The 12,881-nt window shown below is 33.4% G+C and overlaps 1 pseudogene; it reads left to right on the top strand.

The window, feature by feature from the left end:
- The first annotated feature begins 303 nt into the window (after positions 1 to 303).
- On the top strand, positions 304 to 11,700 carry LOC131027084 ((R)-mandelonitrile lyase-like; annotated as a pseudogene).
- The last annotated feature ends 1,181 nt before the right edge of the window (positions 11,701 to 12,881 follow it).

Here is a 12,881-nt window from a genome sequence, read left to right as displayed (position 1 = left end):
TAATTATTTCCTGGGACGGATAAGTAAGGACGTGGATAGGGAGAATGAGAGTTGGTTGCGTGACCCTTCTGCAAAAAACATTCCTCCGTGACACCAAAACATTTTGTAGATGGCATATGGGAATCACTGCCTATACTTGAAGTGGTCGAATGCATTATGAATTGGGGTAAGTTTTTTCCTCTTGCAAATTGGGAAGAAGACAAAGACTGTGAGGGGGCATGGACATCCTATGTATCGATGCCTTGTGAATTACTTGTTTTTGAGACATGACTATCATATGCAACAATATTGCGAAAGGTGTCAATGGTCATTGAATCTGTCTCTGTCATGGATCGTGGAGAAGCAGTGGGTGGTGTAAAACACGTTACAGGAGGTCTGAAATGGAGCAATACAATCCTCCTGTTCTACGTTGTAAAGACTATTGCAAAACACCCCCAATTTGTGCCTGTGAGTTGGTATCTTCAAACACTGTAAATTGCACATACTCTTTTGGTTGTGTTGCTTGTGCTTGCAGTCCTGAGGATACATTCTCATTAAAAACATCTCTGCTACAAATTATCTTTTTCTAAACAAGATCCCATAATCTGAATTGTTGTTCTCACTATACCCAACAAAGATACAACGTCTTGATTTTGCATATAATTTCATTCGAGATTCTCCTTGGGAACAAGAGCAAATGGTTCACAGACAAATACCCATAGATGATTGTAAGAGATTCATTTGCCAAACCATCTCTCTTCTGAAATATTGAAATCCAATCTGGATGAGGGACTTTGATTAATTAAGTATACAAATGTATTGCAAGGCTCTGTCCAAAACTCTTTACCCAGACCTGCATTAGAGAGTATACACCAAGCTCTCTCTAAAATCGTCTTATTTAACCTCTCTGCTGCACTATTTTCTTGAGATTTAAAACTCATGATTTTAATTCTATGAATACCACTATCCACAGAAAAATTATCAAATTCTAATGAGCAAAACTCTCCCCCATTATCCATTTGTAAACATTTAATCTTATGTTCAATCTGATTCTCAACCATGGTTTTGAAAATTTTAAATTTTCTAAATACTTCTGATTTTCTATTTAACATATAAATCCATACCTTCTTAGTACAATCATCAAGAAAAGTAACAAAATAGTTTGTCCCTCCATTGGAGGTTACCTGTGTACGTCCAAATGCACTAGCTCCAAAGGTGTCATCCTCTTGTCACGACCAGTCTTCAAGAAGCTAACTCACCTCTGTTTTTCCATAGAGGAAATGCTAACAAAATGTTAAATCAATGGATTTTAGTCTTGGTAGTTGTTCCCTTGTGAGCATAACAAGTCCTTTTTTGCTCATATGTCCCAGTCTTTGATACCAAAGCTTTGTACTTATATCCACAACCGCCATTGTAGCTCCCACTTCACCATGACTCTCAAGTACATATAGATTGCGCACTTTATTTCCCTTTACAACCACCAAGGCTCCTTAGGTTAATTTCCAAGCATCTGAAGAGAAAATTATGGTGCAACCTTGAGTATAGAGTTGACTTACGGATATTAAATTCCTCTTAAGTTTGGGAACATGTCTGACATCTTTTAGCAGCCATTTTCTTTCACCTTTTAACTACAACATAACATCACCTTTGCCAATTATTTCATATTCTTTATTATCCCCTAAATATACTCTTCTTAATTGACCTCCTTGGTAGTTTGTGAAAGCCTTTGTGTATGGAGTAGCATGAAAAGACACACTAAAATCCAACACCCACAAATTATCTGAAGTGGTGTCGGATGTTAACAACACTAAAACACCTTTATCCTTTTCATAAGTGTTGGGTAAGACCGAGGACTTAAATATGAGCAAATTCTATTTTATGTTTCCCTTGAGTCTTGGTTCCTTCAATTTCCTCCTATATGTGTCAATCTGGGATCCGTAGACTTGTGAAATATATTGTGACTGTTTGCCTAAGGGATGAAGATAATGAACTAAGTGGGGATGAATGCATCTATGAATTTGAACACACTTGCTAATTAAATCACCCTTTAATTGAATTAAAACATATCTTTACTCTAAAGCTTAATTTGAAACATACTTGGTGAATGAATGAAATCTTATTGCTAACACACTTCCCGAATGAAGCCTTAGCTAGATTACAATTCTCAAACTGATTTCTACTTCACACTCTTTCAATCTAAAAGACTGAGAAAATAGTTCTGCTTCCTATCACAACAATGACAAGAAGTGGAACAGTGTATAAAAAGACAGAAGTCCCCAAGTCACATTGTTGTTTCAATTATTGTTTCAGTGAAGGACATGCATTTACCAGATGATTCATTGAGATACAATTTAATATATAAGCCAAAGTGTTCTTCTTTAGTTTGCAATCAGAAATTAGAATGTGTACAAATATTAGATCGAGATCTAGTTAAACACAAACCATAAAATAGGCTACTTCTACTTCCAAAACTGTTCAAACAATAATGAAATTATTACTGCAAATCAGCATTCAGGTAGATATGGGGGTGACCTTTTGGTGAAATGGTGGGGCTTCTTGCCTATAGTTCCTACAACCTATGTTCAAACCCCACAGGTTTTTCTCTACCATGTTAACAATGGAGCATGCTTTACCTTGGGGAGAAATTTGGAGAAATAGTAGGGCTTCTTTCCTGTAGTTCTTACATCCTTGGTTCAAACCATAAATTTTTATGGAGATCGATGACACAAGTGGTTGTGGAGGGACTAGGGTTTTCTCAGGGGAGGAGGAGGTTGAATATGAAGATGATGGTGACGGTGAGACATGTTTTGTTGTTTGATGGAGATGGTCCGGTTTTTCTCTAGAGTGGAGTGTGCAGTGTCTGGCGTGTTCGGATTACCCCTTCCGTCCATGGGTCTGCAAACTTTGTCTTCGTGTTTTGTTGCATCTGTCGTTATTTTCTCCTTCGCTATTGGAGTGGTGGTGGAGGGAGCCGATGACCTTGTTTATTTGGTTGTTTGGGCTTTCGTGGCTAGTGTTTTGTTCCATGTGATGAAGGGTTTGGGTTTGGCTACTTTGTGCTTGGGCGGGAGTTCATTGTGGCTTCCCTGGTTGGGTTTGTTGGCTTCACTGTTGTGGGGTTTTTGAATTTCTTGATCCATTTTCTGTGTTTTCCCCCTTGTGTGTGCAGTGGGCAATCTCTGAGGTGCGGTGGGCTGAGCTCATTCTATTTTGGGGAGAAACTTATTTTTTATGGAGGGGATTTTCTTGTCCTTTTTGCTATCCCTTTGTCTTGGGGTGTGGTTTGGTGGTGCTTCTTTGGTGGTAAGACTCTTTCTTCCTGGAGTCTCTTTGCCAGGACCCCCTCAAGCTTCCCCTTGGTTGAGTTTGGGGACTTTTCTTCTGGTGTTATCCAGTTAGCTCTATTTTTGAGATGCCTTTGGTGGATGAGATCTATCTTTTTCTGGGTGTATCTCTTGGTTCCCTCCCGCCCCTGTGTTGTGGGTTTTTCTATCCTCTATCTGCTTGCTTCTGTGGCTGTTCTTTTCAGGCTTCATTTTTTGCATCTCTAGGTTTCTCTAGTCTTTCCTATGGAGGTGGTCTTGTCTCCTATTGAGGGGGAGATGGATGTGGCTAGAGTTGTCCCTTCTCCTTCTAAGGTGGAGCTAGATGCTATCAGTTTTTTATGGGTAAGCTCTTGGTGGTCCATTAGAATCATGTCTCTTGTTGTTAAGGGAGCTAATGCCAGCTTTTGGGCTATTTTTATCACTGTTTTTCCTATTGAGGTGGAGATCCCCAGTGGTAAGTTGAAGCTCAGTTTCATGGATTTTTTTAAGGGACCTTTTCCTATTCTTGTTGTGTTGGTTAAGGTCATTTTTCCTTTTGAGGCAGAGATTCAAATAGAGGTTAGTACCAATGCTTACCCCTCTATCGAGATGAAGCTGGGAATTGCTATTGATGTTGGGATGTATCGGTGGAGGGTTGTTTATGCCCTATTTTTTTACTTCTGGAGAATGGAGGATGGTCTTATTTTTGTGTATCCTACTCTCTCCCCTATGGAGGTGGGGATCTTGGAGTATATTATGTGTGATTTTCTATTTAGTCTCAAGAATAAGGTTAGGGGATCCTTTCAAAACTCCATTGTTTTAGGTTGTGGGAACATTGCTAGTTGTGGGAGCCTTTTAAAACTCACTTTCATGGTTGAGGGATCCCGAAAAAACCCTTGGTTTTTTGTTGTTGTTTTCATGGACAAGCTGGATGTTGGCAGTTTTCAAGGGCCCAACTTGGTCAGCCTATGTTTTTGGTTAGGATTAGGTCTTGTTGATGGTGATCTGGAGACTCTATTGCAAGTTAAGGGAACCTGGAAAACCTTGATGTTTGGATGGGGGTGCCAGATAAACCCTTGTTTTTTTTGTTTCTCAGATTTAGTGGTTTAGATCTAATGTTGTTGCCAGCCTGGTTGGGACTATCTTTCTTTTATGTTTGGTTGGTGGTAGTTTTTTTTTGGTTGCTCTGTCTGGTAGCCTTTGGTGTCTCAAGAGTGGTTATGTTTACTCCTTCTGGTTTGATTGTGGATTTGTTGTTGTTTATCTTGGTTGTATATGTCTGCAGCATACCTTTGTTGGTTTCAGATCTGTGAAAAATCTGAGGGTTTCAGGTTCCTTCAAAACATGTTGTATGGGGTTTCTGGTCCCCTCAAAACCTGTTTATCCTAATAAAAAACAATTGAGTAGATATGAATTTTAGTATAAAGCAAATCACGCTGACATATAAAATATTAATACAACAATCCACACTAATGGATGCAACTTTACTAAAATAAATATAGAACTCACCACACACAAAATAAAGATAAAAATCACTTGTTAATCCGAGCAGTGGGCCTTGCCTCCTCGAGCACAAGTAATGGAATTCACAAGATATCTCACGCTAATTCACCATGCATTCAAACTTGCATCATATGAATTTTAAGTCTTCGAACAACAGTATATTATGATAATAATATTAGTTTCACACACATTTTTTTTATGGTTCCCTAGAGTCCTAATATTTATATGTGCTACAAACTGTTTGAGTCGTAACATCCCAAGAGATAAAAATATACATTTAGCCTGGTTGTTTTGGCCTATGACTTACAACCCCAAAATTGGCTGAAAATAGTTCCCACATTTTTAAACACTGTTCACAAAATTAAAACAACTAAAACAAGTCGACTTTACTTATTATCAATATAGAAAATATCAAAACGGTCCTTAAACATCCATGGCCACTCCCATCAATGCTCCTTTGTCCATGTGTCCTCCATTTAAACCTTCCCTTCCTATTGATCCCCTGTTATGATAGTCAGACAAATTAATTAGCAAATAACCACAATTTTTTTCATACTTTCTGTTTTAACTTTTACTTTCATATTTATAAAATTTCTCCTACTTTCTTACCAAATACTAACAAGAAGGGACATGGACATATAGAATAAAAGGAAAACTAAGGGTAAAATTAACAACACATTCTAGCCTCATCAATAAGAAGTATTACCTTCATTGTGCCTCACTCTTTCTTGTACCTTCTTGTAAGACAAACAATTCTTTTTGGTGTGACCAAATTTACCATATAACCAACAATCACTATTTTTGCCTCTTGACATCGATCTTTTAACATATTTGGACCTTCTTTTGTTATTATTTATGCCTCTATCTTGAGGACTTCCCCCATTGACAACTGTTAAGGCGTCACTGGATGAGGGTTCTTGATTCTTTCTTCTCATGTCTTTGCTAAGAAGAGTACTTGCAACATCATCAAAATTTAATTTGATCTTGGTAACCAACAAAGTGCTAATTTCCATTACTACTCCTTCCTAGCTATTAAAAAAATATAATATAATAATAGAATGTCCTTAATCTCATTATCCAAATTTATACCCATCGAACTCAATTGGCTAACCAAGGGATTAAATTCATTTAGGTGTTTGATATAATCCCAAATTCCTTTATTTTTAAATTATATAATCTCTTCATGATAAATACCTTGTTTGAAGATGAAGCCAAATTCATATATGGCTGATAGTTTATCCCATAGCTCTTTTGAAGTCTTCTCCACTGAAATGTTGAACAAAACATTGCTTGAAAGCGACATAAAATTGTTTCTCTCGATTTCTTGTCTAAATTTTCCCAATGTTTATTTGCCATTGAATTTGGTTTCTTCTCTTTCCCTTCTAATGTGAACAAAAGATCCTGCTTAATCATTAGTGACTCCATTTGCACTTTTCATAACCTGAAATTTTGCCCCACAAATTTCACTATTTTCCATTTATCTGCTTCCTCCATAGTCTTAGAAATTCCTCACTGAATTCCAACCAGCTACACCACCGATCTTTGATACCGATTGTAAATGAAGTAGAGCGAATGAATGAATGAATGGAGTTTAGAAAAGAATTAAAACAGAATTAGACAAGATTAAACAAACATAAACATGACACATATTTTATAGTGGTTCACCATAAAGGCTACATTCACTCTCTAAGCAAGGAAAACTCTTATTAATAATAGTTCAACAACAACACAATAAAATAACATATTCATCCAAGAAATCAACATATGCCTCAATAAGAATGCAAATAGCCAAGAGGCATAATGGAGGGAAAGGCCAAATGACCATTGGGATTCAACCATCCAACAAAAGAATCAAGGAATATTTGGTTTGACATATATATCTACTTGTAGAAGATGTAACAAGTGAAGGTCCTCATATATTGGATATTTTAAATCTCCAATGGTTAGAAGAATATTTTTTTTAACAGAGTGGACTTTTTATGTCTTTTTTAAAATTAAATTGACTTTATAGATATTAGGTCTATACTTTGTTTCATGCAGTTGCTTATCACATATTACAGTGTGTTCTTTCTCTTCTCTCTTGATAAGTATTTTTGAGCTCTTGTTTTAGATTTTATCCTAGATGCTAGAGTTCCCCTTAAAGCATTTATTTCCTTTTGGCTTCATCTCTCCTTTCCTTTTTAATTTTTTTTTATAGATTTCTCCATCCCATCATGCCGTTGATCCTTCCCCTAGGCTCTATCATTTATATTTATAAGACTCTCAAACATGTCCTTCCTTGCAAGTCCTTTTCTCAAATTTGAACACTCCTACCGAAGGTTTAAATCTTGTGGTATTTTCAACCCTTGAACTCTAATATTTCTTTCTTTATCTTTCTTCTATTTCTCGATCCCCAACATGTATCCTAATATCATTTTATGGTCTATTTTTGGATCAAAAGTTTGAGTAGTGTATTTTCTAGCACATAATCATTTTTTAATTCAAAACATGTTGACTTGTATTATGGATGGCTTATGTTTGTTGTGATTGATTTAAAATGGTGAAATTTTTGTTTGCGAGAATATCATCTATACACAAAACATGTGTTTCAATTAGAATATCAGAGGATGAAAATCCATTTTCTTTCAAAATTAAGAGGTAAAAAACCAATTTAATGGAGAATGATCTCATTTAGATATTGTATTGGAGCTTTATCAATAATGAATTTCAGCCACTTTGTATAGGTCAAATTTGTCATTGCTAAGGGTATGAATATGGACATTTAGTTTTATTATAATTACCCAAGTTACATACTATTTGAATGTAATCTAATCTTCATTTTTTATGAGAGAAATATTAATATATTGCATCTATTATTCATTATTTTTTGGTTATAATATGATAATAATGATAAAGTGCAAACAATAAATTGAATTTGAGTTATTGAAGATCTATTTTTAATATCTATTTTTGATATTATTTTTCCAAATGATAAGTATTCATAGAAGGTCAAAATTTAATTTACATAAATATTTTGGCAAGTTGTGTCGTTCTATCTTCCCCTTAAATACTCTCTCTACCTCCCCCTTGTTCTTTCTACTTGATTTCTTCCTTCTAAATTTTTTTCTCTATCCACCTAGCAACCTCATTATGTCACTTCTACTCTTTCGGTACCTCTTCCCCTCTTCATCTCTCACATACCTTCTTCTTGAACCCTTATTTAGTGTTAATCTTTCCTCATTTTTATTATAATATAGATCATATGAAATTTAATATTATTACATTATAAAATTATAATACAAATTTTTATTTTTTTTAATTATATTATATTATATTATACACGTCTAAAATTTATGCCATATATTTCTATATATACTAATATATAATGGTATATTTTAGTGTATATTAATATATAATATATATTAGTGTTTTGTGTAGAACAATATAAAACTTCTTTTTATATATATAATTTTTAAACTATAAATATTTCTTACATATGTACCTAATGGTGATCCTCCTAATTTATTTAGTTTAGATATAAATTGTTTTAAATATTTGTTGAATTTTTTTATTATTTAAGTAAAATATGATATAATTTTTATATATTATTTAGAATTTTTAAAGATAATAGTGAATTTTATCGAGTTAGATGGTATCTTTTTTATTCTTGATATTAATTATACTAATTAATAATTATTATCATAATTAAACAATTAGGCTTTCTTATTTTTTTATGAATATATGCTTTTGAATCTATTAATTAAAAGTTATGGTACGTATATCCACAAAAACAAGGATAGAGGGACACAAGGTCAATCCTCAAAATTCAAACAATTAGAATGGGGATAGCTAAATCCGAAATCTATAAACAGACATGGCCGAAGAAAACCACGATCATGTGGATCACCCCATACATCAAGAGGATTATGATAATTCTTTGTTTTCTAAATTATTGCTTTCTTTTTTTTAAGATCATGTTTGCACCCTAATCTTTCAGTTTTCTCTTTCTAATAACAGAATGTACACAGACAATTAAAATAATCTTATATTTCTAGCATTAGATAAAATTGATACCAACCCTAAGAACATCTCTTAGCCACAAAATAAGGTTAATGTTCATCTCCCTCACCGATGTCAAAGCTCCTCTCTCTCCTCAAATTCCTTAGAAAAATGTATTGCGTGACACTTCAAAGTTCAGATGGTTGTAAAGGGTTTGTCAATTTTAAGTAAATTAAGGCATGTGCTATTCTATTATTAAGCATATATGAATTCTAAATAAACATTTAGGATTAAAAAAAAAATGTCATGACATAAGCAAGAGCATCATCCTCATCCTTATCCTGATAATGATAGTTGTAACAGGTTTGACAATTCTCTGTTGGAGTAGTTTAAATTCAATAAGAATTTAGTCAATCATTACAAAACTGTGAAAATGAATAGAATAAGCTTTTTAAGTGAACCCCGAGTTGTAAAGGATACACGACAGTTGTAAAGGATTGAAAATTTATCCATTTAAATGCCTTAGAGGAACGTCCAAGCATATAATACGAGATTGATTATTTCAAGTATATATTAATTCTAAAAGAATTATTGAGAGGCGTGTATATTAGTTCTAAATAAACATTTAGAATTACAATGAGAGTTGTGAGAGGTCGACAAATTTTCTTTGGAATGAGAGTTCCATTACAAATTCAGCAACCTCAGAGAAACGTGCATATGATTTTGGATATTTAATTTCAATGACATCAGGGAGAAGATCCATCATTTTTGCATCTCACCTATAAAAATCTCCATACGATGCAAGTAATTCTACAAGGGGAATTAGATTGATTACTGAGTATGGAGATACTATTCCTGCTGATTTCATGCATGTTGATGTTTACAAATCACTACCATCAATTCTGTTCAGAAGCAGCGACATCTAATCTAGGTCCGTATAAATTCTTGATAATTTTTTTCATAGATCGATCGATCTCATAATATTTTTGTAAGACTAACTTATAAAAAACACTATAAAGCCTCCTATACAATATCATAGTGTTCTGTAACATTGATGATTTTTTCTCTTTTAAGCCATATCCGTAATGCTCTGTGCTTGATGTTTGCAGAATACCGATATCCGTTTATGACAGCAGATGCTCTAAAGGCAGCCGCAAGGTCATATGATTACATGGTAGTTGGAGGAGGTACAGCCGGGTGTCCCCAGGCTGCAACTCTCTCACAGCACTATTCTGTTTTGCTATTGGAGAGAGGAGATTCTCCTTACGGAAATCCCGATGTGGAGGACTACAAATCGTCTTCCAAGGTTTATGGGAATCCCACAAATTATCCGTCCGTAGCGGAAGGGTTTGTCTCAGAAGATGGAGTGCAGTTGGTGAGGGCGAGAGTTCTAGGAGGCGGAACAGCTATCAATGGTGGATTCTACAGCAGGGCGAGCTCTGAATATATTCAGAAAATGAATTGGGATGAGAAACTTGTAAATGAGTCGTATGAATGGGTGGAGAAGTTAAATGTCTTCAAACCACACAACTTTTTACTTGGAATTCTGCTTTCAAGGATGGGCTTGTTGAAGCAGGAGTTGTTCCTTACAATGGATATAGTTTGGATCATTTGGAGGGCACAAAGATCAGTGCTTCAACTTTTGACAAGAATTCAAAGAGGCATACAGCCGCAGATCTTCTTCAGTATGCAAATCCAAAAAATATTGTAGTTCTTCTCAATGCTACTGCCAGCAAAATCCTTTTCAATTTGGCATCAGGTTTGGAGAAAAATAACTTTTATTGTTGAAAAAATAATTGGCAGATTAATACTTCTTTTGGTTAGTGGTAAACTAATATTTAGAGTAATATTTATTTTATCTTTTTTAGAAGATATTGATAAATTAGAAGTCAAAATTATTATATAAATAAATTATATTCATAGTTTAATCTTTTGTTTTTATAATTCTATTTGTCTATCTATATTACAGAAAAGTTTAAGGCTTGAGGAGTGGAGTTAATGAGTGGCATGGATAATTTACATTACCAAGTATTACTTAACCAATTTTGTACCAACAGTGAGGTGATTTTGTCAGCAAGAACCATAGGTAGCACTCAACTACTCCTCTTAAGTGGAATTGGCCCAGCACAACAACTTAAAAAGTTGAATATTACAGTTCTTTTAGACTTGCACTCAGTAGGGAAAAAGGTTCAAGACAATCCTCGTGCAACAGCTGTAATAGAATCTCCAAAACCACTTGAATTTTCTAATGCACAAGTAGTGGGCATTCTAGAGAAGTCACAACTATACCTTGAGTCTGGTAGCCTTTCCCTACAAAATAGTGCAACAGATATACAATATCTAGGAATTGTTATAGGTAAAGTGGCATTTCCCTTATCAAGGGGTGAGCTTCGACTTAGAAGCACAAATCCTCAAGATATACCTTATGTTCGTTACAATTACTATTCACACCTCTTTGATTTAAGAAGATGTATGATTGGTGTGAAAGTAATGGTCAATATAAGTATGACATCTTCTATTCAAGATTTTGCATTTACTAATAATGGATCTTCAAAAATGCTTTGATTCTTTGGGACTGAATTACCAAAGACTAAAGCAAATGATCATGCCTTGGCCAAGTTCTGTAAAGATACACTAGGGACATTTTACCACTACCATGGAGGTTGTCAAGTTGATTTGGTGGTTGACAAAAAATATCAAGTGAAAGGTGTTGAAAATCTAAGGGTTGTGGATGGCTCAATTTATAAGGCTTCTCCTGGTACCAATCCACAAGCCACTACCATGATGTTGGGAAGGTATGTAGTTTATTAAAAAATTATCTACATTATTGAAAGTCTAAGAGTTTCAAGTTATAACATTAACAATAACAATTTGTTCATTCAATATATGCAGGTATATGGGAATTAATATCATCCAAGAGCGTATGAAGACCTAAATATATTCCAAAATGTCGCTAAAATCAGTTATGCACTTAATGTATTTTCTTTTGATGTCCAATTAAATATATATTGTCTTTTTAATTAATGGAACTAATAACCTATATGACTGTTATTTTTATCTTGAATCTTTCTTTAACATGAATATGAATACTGTCAAATTTTATATAAAAGAACACCTTCTATTTAAATTTAATCGATGATTCACAAATGAATTCTTGTTCCAACATTTTACAATTCAAATTTAGCTACATAATTTTGCCTATAAAATTTTATAATATGATGGCTTAAAGTGAGGTAATGTTTTTAATTTTGCAAGTATCTATTTTTTTTTGCCTCATATTATTAATTTTCCTCCTTTATTAATTTTTTGGAGTGTGAAGCTATTTTGATAAATTCTTCCATGATAGGCTATATTTATTGTCCTTGATGTTAATATATATCAATAGACATTCCACTAGACTATATTAAATAAATTGACAAAAGTAATATGTAAAAATGTTAACTCTTACGCTATCAACTCTAAACTAACATATATGTGCATAGCTTATTTTAAATGTAACTATAGAATATTGTAATGGTGAAATTTTCATAATTATAACATTTCCTTTTTAATTTTGTGCCCGTTTTCAGTTAATATATTAAAACATATGCATAAAGATAAATGACATGATATTATATAAATTTGGGCATACTGCCATGAAATCTTTACCCTTTTATACATACCTATATTATAATATCTTTACCCGTTTACACATACCTATATAATATATTGTTAGAATTATAATATTCAATTATAGAATATTAAAAAATCTTAAGAATTTATAGTAGATTATAAATAAAATTTTGAGAGGTGTATAATGTATAGGAAATAAAGTATTAGAAACATTAGTAGTTTCCTAATATATTATGTTCCTAAGGAGTTAAAAACTCTAATATATCAATTAAAAATAAATAAAATTAGTTATAGTATAATTTTTTTTTAAAATTCTACTGATAAGTGATGATATTATAAATATAAATACTATTTGAGTGTGTTAGTGTCAACAAGGACCTTTTTGTTATCCATTTTCTCCTTTTGTAGTCTGAACAAGGTATGTTATCTAACTAGTTCCTATTTAAAACCTTTTCACACATGTTAAGTTTATTTAGTGAGTTAAAGAATCTTTCTAGAAGGTCT

The sequence above is a fragment of the Cryptomeria japonica genome, chromosome 7 (genome assembly GCF_030272615.1).
Source record: "Cryptomeria japonica chromosome 7, Sugi_1.0, whole genome shotgun sequence".
Taxonomy (NCBI): domain Eukaryota; kingdom Viridiplantae; phylum Streptophyta; class Pinopsida; order Cupressales; family Cupressaceae; genus Cryptomeria; species Cryptomeria japonica.
The sequence above is the reverse complement of the archived record's forward strand: the minus strand, read 5'-3'. Positions and strand labels throughout refer to the sequence as shown.